Genomic DNA, 9,886 nt, shown 5'->3' on the forward strand with positions numbered 1-9,886 from the left:
AATTGATAAAAATGCAAGTTGGGACTCAACCTGTCATCCTATTGGGAGGCATATTCACGAATAAAGAGCTTTGATTGTAAACATCCCCAGAGCTCCCGTACAAGAACTCTGCCATATATGCTCTAAATCAGTGGTTCTCACCTTTTTTTTGTCCATGGCCCCCTTTGAACCATTTTTCATTCCTATGTCTCCCTCTTGCGAACATGAATAAATTTCTAATTCCCCCCACCCCCGTCCATTTTTCCATTAGAAGATAGTTATTCAAAAATTGTCTGAAGTATATGTTTGACTGAAGTATATGTTGAAATATGTTTGAATTTAATTTGATTAATTTTTAATTTATGAAAATAACGAAAGAGCAAAATAAACGTAATAGGAATATAGTAACAAAAAAATAGAATAAATTATTTTCAATCAATGTAAATTCTTCGCTTGAAGATGACACAGTCATCAAGTTACTTGTACTGGATGAAAAATTTGTATTATTGCGAATTAGTTTATTTTTGTGTAAATGTGATTATGGTTTCGTTGAGAAAATGTCAGTTGTAGCTTCCAAAATACGCATTCCTGTAGTGATAAACATCGCAAAAAGTGGTAGCAAGCAGTTTTATTAATTTTATTCTCTTCGTGCGGATAAAAGTAGTATATTATAAGGGAGTAGCCACACAGAAATGAATCACAATTGAAAAGTTCAACCTTTCGCATCATTTTCAATAATGTATCAAGGATATAGGTTCATGTTGTAGCCATACTATGAACTTAAAAAAATGAACTAAAATACGTGTGAAAATTTTTTAAATATTTGTTTGAAACATTCATTCCAGAGAAATCATGTGCGCAGTCTCAGAGCCGGATTAACCATTAAGCAAAATAAGCACGTGCTTAGGGCATCAGTACTAAAGGGGCACCACCAAAAAGATATCATATGGTATTTTCTTTTTAATGCACGATTTCTTTTTCAACATCCATCATCCGATAGAAGATCCTAAAATTGTAAGAACACTTGATTGTATAGTTGAAGATCATTATCACAAGAATGGCACGAAAGATGAGAATCTAATAATATTGCAAACTAGACGTCACATTATTGCCAAGTTTCTCGATTAGCTTTTCGCAATTTTCATAAAGTACGCCCAGGGCTGTCTCTTAACATTATCACACGCCCACATACAAAGCGATTTTTCTGAGAGAGGCACTACTACCTTGCTAAAAATTCCTACCTACCTATTTGCATATTTACTCTTGAAAATCGGAACCAGATCTAATTGTCACTTGATTGCCAATAATCACCAGATGGGCCCCATGCTGAAAACTTAGTTCTACAGAATAAGGACATGATTTTTGTGGGTCATTAGTGGATCAACTGTATAGCTTGATCTATATAAGTAATAGAAATGCTACTAGGTGTAAATTACAAACTTGAGAATGTATCTAAAAAGAAAAAATACCCAATATATATAAACGGTGAATCGTCAGAAATAATATACCTATTGGCAGGACCGCAACTGGATACTTGGTTAGCCGGGGCAACTACTCATTTAGGCACCCCTCCCCGTAATGCTGAGGGATAGGTTAAATGGTTTTTTGCGCCCCCTTTTGTAATGCGCCTGGGGCACCAGACTCGCCTGCTCTCCCTCCCCCCCCCCTCACTAGTTGCTGCCCTGCCTATTGGTAATATTATGGCCATTCTCAGATTCAATATTTTCTCCTTGGAGTGTTGGTACAGCCTTTATCCATCAACCGTTCGTCGTTGTGATATGATTATAATTTTAAAATATGACCAAAAATCACCCTGTACGAGTTTTGAGGATGAAAATACAGTGCACGCAAAATAAAAAAATGTACATTTTTGTTCGACCCCCCCCCCTCTAATTTCCAATTAGAGAGTTGTTGCTCTTTCTCTTCTGGGCCCAACAAACAAATCACATGTTTTTAACTGCGTTATTCCCTGAGATACTTAAATTCAAAAATCGGAGACAGGTCCGGCCTGAGGAAAATTTCGCGACCCGATGCAGAAAAAATTTTTGCGGCTCCCTCTAAAAACATTTTATGTAGTTGTTCCCGACTTACAAACTTTTCGAGTTGCGAACATAAATCTTGGAGGGGAATTTTTTTCAGAGAGAACGCATTTTATTACTCTAATTTTTTTCATTATTTCAGAACGCGTTGATGGTCTGGATCGTAATTAAACACGATCCGTTGAGAGAGAATGACATTTAAATTAATTTTACAAAATTCATTGATTATTAATAATAATTAGCGCGTGGTCCACCTGCTGACGCTTCATCGTGGCTCCAATCATATTGAACAGACATAAAGTTTTGTCATACTTTTAAAGCGCTTCATCATCAACCCTTTATCAAATATACGTTGCAATTCGATAACTTTGATCATTTTCCGTTGCTGTTTTTGTTTAATTAATGTAAATTAATGGAAGTAAAGGAATCAAGTACTGGAATTCCATGACCCTCACAAGAGTGGGGCTGACAGGCAGGATCGTCGTAATAGCATCATAGGCCACGAGCCAAGGGATTTTTTGGAGGCCTTACATGGAAAATTCTCGAAAAATTCAACTACGTCTCGTTTTTCTGAGGCACCTCTTCTCTTGAGGCTCTTCGGGCACGGCCCGGGGTGGGGGAAGCATGCGTTAAGACGGCACTGCCTAAGGTTCGCACCAGGCGTCCTCCTTTTTCAGTTTTGAATCTGGTAACCCTATCTGAAGACCACATGATCCGTGTTTTCACTTATTTGTTCGATCATCCATATTGTCCAAATGTTTTTGTGGAAAGAAATAATTATTTTTTCTACATAAAATTGATTATTGCAAACGTACGGATTTTGTTGCCGAAATTTTCGTCTCATAAAATAATTTTATGCCAAAAAACAACAAAGAACTCTTCCCTATCTCTCTTTCATTATCTCATGAGTCGCCTGAAATTTCGAGATCAAATGGCAGCACCAACAGTATATAAATCAAGCCTCTGGAGCAGGGGCGTAGCCAGAAATTTCGTTCGAGGGGGACCACTTTTATTTCGGGGGGGGGGGACCAAAGTGACAGAACAATGGATTTGGCCATCTTTTTCCCTTTTTTCGGTCATTTTCTCACATTTCGGGGGGGGACCAGGCCCCCAAGTCCCCCCCCCCTCGCTAGCCCTTGCTCTGGGGGGAGTAGGACGTCAGCAGTCTCCCTTGGCAGTGCGGAGAATTGTGTCTCCCAATATCTTTCGTCGGAACATCACGTGACTCGGTGAAAACAAACACGACCGCCCCCCCCCCCTGATAATTCCAAAATTAATGAAAGTAATAATTTCAGCATTAAAGAAAGATAATGTCAGCATTAATGGAAGAAAATATTCTAGAATTAATGTAAGAGATAATTACAGCATTGATAAAAGTGATAATTCCAAAATTAGTGAAAGAATTAATGAAAGCGATAATAATAAAATTAATGAAAGATAATTCCAGAATGAAGGAAAGAGATAATTCCAAAATTAATGAAAGAGACAATTCCAGAATTCATGATATATAATTTCAGAATCAATGAAAGAAATAATTTCAGCATTAATGAAAGAAACAAATTCAGAATTGATGAAAGCAATTATTTGAGAAGTAATGAAAGAAATAAAATAATTAATAAAGGAAATAATTCCAGAATTCAAGATGAAAGAATATTCAAGAAATGATTCCGGCATTAAATAAAAATAATTTAATATTTTTTCACCTTTAGAGAGATGAGTTCTCTATCCTTATTTTTAAATCTTTAAAACCCAATATTTAGAGACCGAACTGTACATTTCTATGGACAAATCGACAGGCGGGAAGTTTGTTTTCACCGAGTCCCGTAATTTCCTTGCATTTGATGTCGCTGCAATCGCGGTGGCTGGATGCGCCCTCTAGTAATAAGTCCGAGCAGTAATGTCGTCTGCTTCTCTCCAGGTTACTCGTTTTGGGCGTCTTCTTGTGTCCTGAAAAAATTACTGAACTGGCAGTTCGAACTTCCAGTTCTGTTTGTGAGTTAGCTTGTAGGGAACCGACTTCTTCTCTGTCGTCTGCTCGTTAAGAGGCTCTTTGTTTTGGACGTCTCCTTATGCTCAAATAAAATAACCGAACTTATAGTTTAAATTTCCAGTTCAGTTTAAGAGCTTTGTTTATAGGGAACTGAGCCGAATAAAGAATATAGTTTTTTTCACTTTGAACTTCATCTTCACCACATGAGTCGCTTTTAAATTTGACATTAGATGGCAGCACATTACTATAAAGTGCAGTGTGGAGAAATTCACTTTTTACGATCTTACCTGTCGTCTGCTTGTGTGGACAGTGCCGTCTTAACGCATGGGCCCACCCGGGCACGGCCCGGGGGCCTCAAGAGAAGAGGGGCCCCACAAAAATTAAATCTGGTTGAAATTTTCTATAATTAACCAGGTGGGGCCTCAAAAAAACCACTTGGCCCGGGGGCCCACGATGCTCTTAAGACGGCCCTGTGTGTGGAGGACCTTTGTTTTGGATGTCTACTTGGGTCTTGAAAAAATTACTGAACTGGAATTTTGATCTTTCAGCAGGTCAGTTTATAAGTTTTTTTTATAAAGAGCGGAGCTGAATGAAGAATTTTGTTTTTTATACCTGAGTTTCTCGTCATCACAACATGAGGCACTTCTGATTTTGAAAGTAGGTAGCAGCACCAACAATATTTTTAAAAACGAATTTCGTAAAGTATTCTAGAGTATTAAATTAATTTTAATTCCCTTTTGAATTTGTTAGTGCCATTGTGAATTCGCTGCAAATGTTACAAGGCAAAAAAAGAAAAAAAAAAAAACCTGCTATTGGCGGACGGCGTAACATTTCGAGTCACCCGGTATTTTGTCATTGGGTAACGCAGTTGCAAAACTGTTCATGTGAACATAATAATGATTCATTATCAGGATTTCAAGCCCATCGGGAAATATAAATAAGGGGCCATTCAAGTATTACGTAAGCAGATTTTCAGCCATTTTTGACCCCCTTCCCCCCCCCCCGTCAGCAAAAGTCAGCGAAACACTTACCCCCCTTCCGCGCCCCCCCCGTCAGCAAAATTTCGTCAGCAGCTTAGAATATTTCATATCTTCAAAAAGGGGTGGTCGATGACGTAAGCAAACGCCCCCCCCCCTTATCATCAAAAGTCAGCAAATCCGAAACCCCCTCCCTCCCCTCGATACTGACGTAATACTTGTATGACACCTAATCAGATTTTCAAATAAGAAAATTATCAATTTGTTGACTTCAATTTCGATACGGTGAAAAGCTGATATTTCGTTGGATGACAAGCTTCCTTCAAGTGGCTTTTTGATTCATAATGTGGCCGCTCTCTTGCAGGCGAACGAAGCAACGTGCGAGTTGGCTTAAAAACACAACACAATATTTCACATATAAGTTGTAATAGTATATACTTGTAATAGTCTGTACTATATTTAATATACAAAGCGCATAGGTAACGGGCATATGGCATTTTAATGGCGAACCATTGGTCCTAGAGGCACACTTCCAGTTGGAAAAAGTACCCAAATAATGTTACTCAGATATTTGATTCATATTGCCAGGGGTTACATAGTTATTAAAATGAAAATGTTAACTTTTTATGCGAACACCTTGTGCCCCAAAACCCAATTGGAAAATTGTTTCCCGGTCTCCAACAAAAAAAATTCATCGTTTCTAAGTGCAATATACACTGAGATATTCGAAGAAAGTTGGAAAAAAAATACCATCATTAAATGCGGGTAAAATGGTTTCCCCGCATTTAATGCTGTTTCCCTCTCCCCCAAATTTCCTCAATTTTTTGAATTCGCATATCTCGGTGAATATTGCATTTAGAAACGTGAAATTATTTTAGTTGCCATCGGAAAAGACAGAGAAACAACTTCTTAATTGGGTTTTTTGGCACACGGGGATGGTATAAAAAGTTTTTTATTTTAATTTTACAACTATACAACCCCTTACAACATAAATGACATATCTGAGTTGGGCACGTGATTCGGATACTTTTTCTAGTTGGGTATGTCTTTAAGACTAACGGCTCGCAAGTAGTGCCATACGCCCTGTTACCCATGCAGTCTGCATATACACGTAAAAAAATACAGTCGACTCTTCTTTTAACGAATACCGTTATAACGGAAAAAATATCGTTTTAACGAAAACTTTTCTAATCCCCCCGGATAAGTTTACATAGGAACAATATAAAAATCTGAAATTTAACGAAATTTCTTTATTACTCTGGTCCTTTGGAGTTCATTATAATGGGGTTGACTGTATTCCCACCAAAAAAATCTGATATTTTTGATGTGAAAGCAGCCCTTTTTATAATGATTATGTCATTTTACTTTTATAAATTTAAGAAGGAAACAAAAGAAAGAAAGGGTGGGGAGAAAAAAAGAAAAAGGGCCAAGGGGGCTCGGTTGTGCGTAAATGCCTTGAAATTCTACTTGCACGCAAGGGGATTCGGGCCTCACTCTCAGTTTTATGACAAAATTTCACATTTATGAGACTTTTGACTACGATTACGATTAACCTCTATATATAGCTCTTTCAATAGTAAAATATTTCATTTCTAACTCCAAATCTTTGGCATTTAGACATCATTTCCAACTATCAAATCCACGAGGTTTTTGCAGATCGTGAAAAATGTGTCGCTGAATTGGTTTTGCATGCGTATTATCAACAACACTAAAAACCGCAAATTTTAGGTTGACAGATACAAAGATACGCATTGAGCGGGTTATGGACATTTCAAAGTGAAGACTTGCGTGAGAATTTATTGCACTTTTCTGAGAAATCAACAGACGCAGTGAGTCTGAAATAAACGGATTTAAATAGCTTTAAATGTAGTCATACGCCATTTTAGATTTTTTTTTTCTAATGCCCACAACATTGTTCTTGCAGGATAGGAAAATTGCATTGAAATTATTTGGGATGTTGCAGGCCAGTAGTAGGGCAGTTAATAGGAAGCATTACAGTATAGATTACAGAAACTTTAAAGATGTGGTGTCAATCTTAGTCCTATTAAGTCCCAATACATTATCTGCTTGAATTGCATATAGTAACCAATCAGTTAACCAAATGACGTTAAGATCATCTTAAATATGTTTAAAATCACGTTTTTCCTGTAAAATTGAAATTAATGGCATATGAACACTTGCGATTTTGAAACAACAGTAAATTTATGCAATTACTGTTTCTTAAGGTAATAATGTGGTTCTAAAAAATTTAATTTCGCGGGTATTTTTCCTCATGTATGATTTGGTCTCTTGCAGTTCGTTATGACTGAATTCGACTTTATTTCTTTTCAGTGGAGGCAATGGGTGTTGGCACACCCCTCCCCAAAAATTCATTAAAAAAATACCCCAGAGCAATCGTTCTTTATTCAATTTTTATAAATATATTCCCCATCAGACCACTCAGGTTTGGAGGTGTCGCGAGTTCGATACCCGGTTCGTCCTTGTCAAAAAACTTTCCTGACATGGAGGTACAACAAAAAATGGCGACTTGACCGCAGCAAAAAATTGCTACCGCAGGGAGTCTCCCATCGAGGGGGCTACGCACCAACCTCTCGATGAGTATAAGAAAAAAGCCTGCCGTTCGGAATCGGCAATAAATTGTAGGTCCCGGTCTAATTAGCCCTCGTGTGCAGAAAATGACCGTGGTGCGACAAAAATGATCAATGATCAGACCACTCAGTGCCGGTTGAAGATAGCTTTGAGCTAAACTAGATGGCTATCCGTCTGTAATTGCATGAAAACGATGGGGTTTTTTACAAGCTTTCATTTTCCCCCCATCTACTTCTTGGATTGCATTTACCACCAGCACTCAAAAGAATGTCAATGAATGGTCAACAAATCTTTGTCTGCTTTCTTTATGGCAGCCCTCTTTGAATGAAAAGTCTTCGAACACACACAACTTTCTGTCTTTACAGTTACTCCATTTTCCTTAGTCGTCTCTTACTCTTCTATAGTTTGTGTCAGGGCCTACTGTCAGCCCCAAGTTGTAAACCCACCGAGATTACATGCAACGCCTTTTTTATTTCCTTCCTCATGTTAATGTTACTTGAATGGGGAAAAATTGCGGAAAATATATTATATGAATTTTTTGTTTGAAATTAAATTTTTTTTTGTCCGAGTGACTAGAAATATTTAATTCCACGTGGCCCCCGTATCAGTAACCTCCCCAGTGGTTCCCCTTTTCCCAGATTTTCATCCGCGCCTCCCCCCGGAATATCCTAGGGCCCCCCTGAGGTCATATGGCCCCCAGTTGAGAAACACTGCTCTAAATAATCAGGATGCTAATCATTGAATCATAAGGTGTTTATCTGAGTTGTCAGTTTTTTACACCATAAACTTAATATTAAGGAGGACTCCACTAAAGATCCTAGTCTGGGGGCTATGGAGTCACGAAGAGCACAGAAATGCTCGAAGGGAAAGGGAAAATTTTATTCCAACATAAAGTATGCCCTCCAAATTTTTCTTCCAGGGATGGGAGCATATTGTCTTTTATTTCCCCTGCACTGACCTGTTTCTCATCTGCGCATAGAATTTCGATATCTGTGCAGAATCTTAAAACAATATGCTACCTTATACAATATAGGAATTTTTTATCTGCGCAGCAAAAACTCTTTCAACACGGAGAAGCATTCTCAGACTATAAACTACCATATTTTCTTAACTTAAGAAAAAATGGTGCCTTTCTTAGCTAAGCCATAGTTATAGTCCAGACCAGACCAGAATTGAACCTTAAGCCGATTCCCAGCCCGCGAGGGCCAACTGCCGGCATAAAAACTGGCCAAGAAGGCCTGTGAAGAAGAAAATGTGTACATGTTTGTAGATAGATATGTGTTTGCATGAATGTGTAGTGTATGTAAAAAGAACTGGTCAAATTGGTGAAAAGTCATGATCTGGCTATAAGCAGGCAAATGTCATCACAGTTCACAGAAGCAGGCAAATGTCATCACAGTTCACAGAAGCAGGCAAATGTCATCACAGTTCACAGAAGCAGGCAAATGTCATCACAGTTCACAGAAGCAGGCAAATGTCATCACAGTTCACAGAAGCAGGTCACACAATCTGCAGCTAGCAACATATATTCAAAGTGGAATGGGGGAAAAACATCACATGGGAGTCGTGACGCAAAAACCCCAGCTGTAACATCAAAAATGCAATACAGGTAATAAAGTTCTGTTTCAACTCAGTGCATCAGAAATTAATGGGGATTTACTATTGATAAATTTTATGTAAGCAAAACAGCCATAGTTATAGTCACACTTTTTGCGAAGTACTAACATTATTTTACTATACATAAACATCAACTGATAAAGTTTTGCAGCACACGCAAACTTGGTAATTCAATTTATATTGCTAAATAAATATTTATTGGTATCACACTTACTATATTGCACATTACTTTTCACCAATTCTATTTTGAAGGATTATTAACGGTTGTTTTTTTTTACTTAATAGGTGACAGGTGTACCAGTTAAATAATATTTCTCAGTATACTTCCAGTAGTGTATAGCTATTTTCTAAAAGGGATAGATAGGGCTGATAAAATTTCTTTTTACTCATTTGTTGGTTATGGACAAAAGTAACCTTCAGTCTGAGAATGATTAAGAATGAGAGTACTTCCGTTTGCATAGTTTCTCAGATGCAGAAAAATATTCCGTATATTGTATATGATAGTACATACGCGATTTGATAGTACGGCAGTACAATATTTTTTCTTTCCGCAAAGATATCGAAATTCTGTGCGCAGGGAAACATGTCTGTGCAGGTGAAATTGAAAGAGAATGTATCCACTACCTAGAAAATAAAAAGGATACTTGGTACCACCGAAATAATTTTTTTTATTTTTCCACGAAATTCGAGCAATT

The sequence above is a fragment of the Pholcus phalangioides genome, unplaced genomic scaffold (genome assembly GCF_987345545.1).
Source record: "Pholcus phalangioides strain wild (caught in Gottingen) unplaced genomic scaffold, Ppha-v1.0 ptg000012l_1, whole genome shotgun sequence".
Classification (NCBI taxonomy): Eukaryota; Metazoa; Arthropoda; class Arachnida; order Araneae; family Pholcidae; genus Pholcus; species Pholcus phalangioides.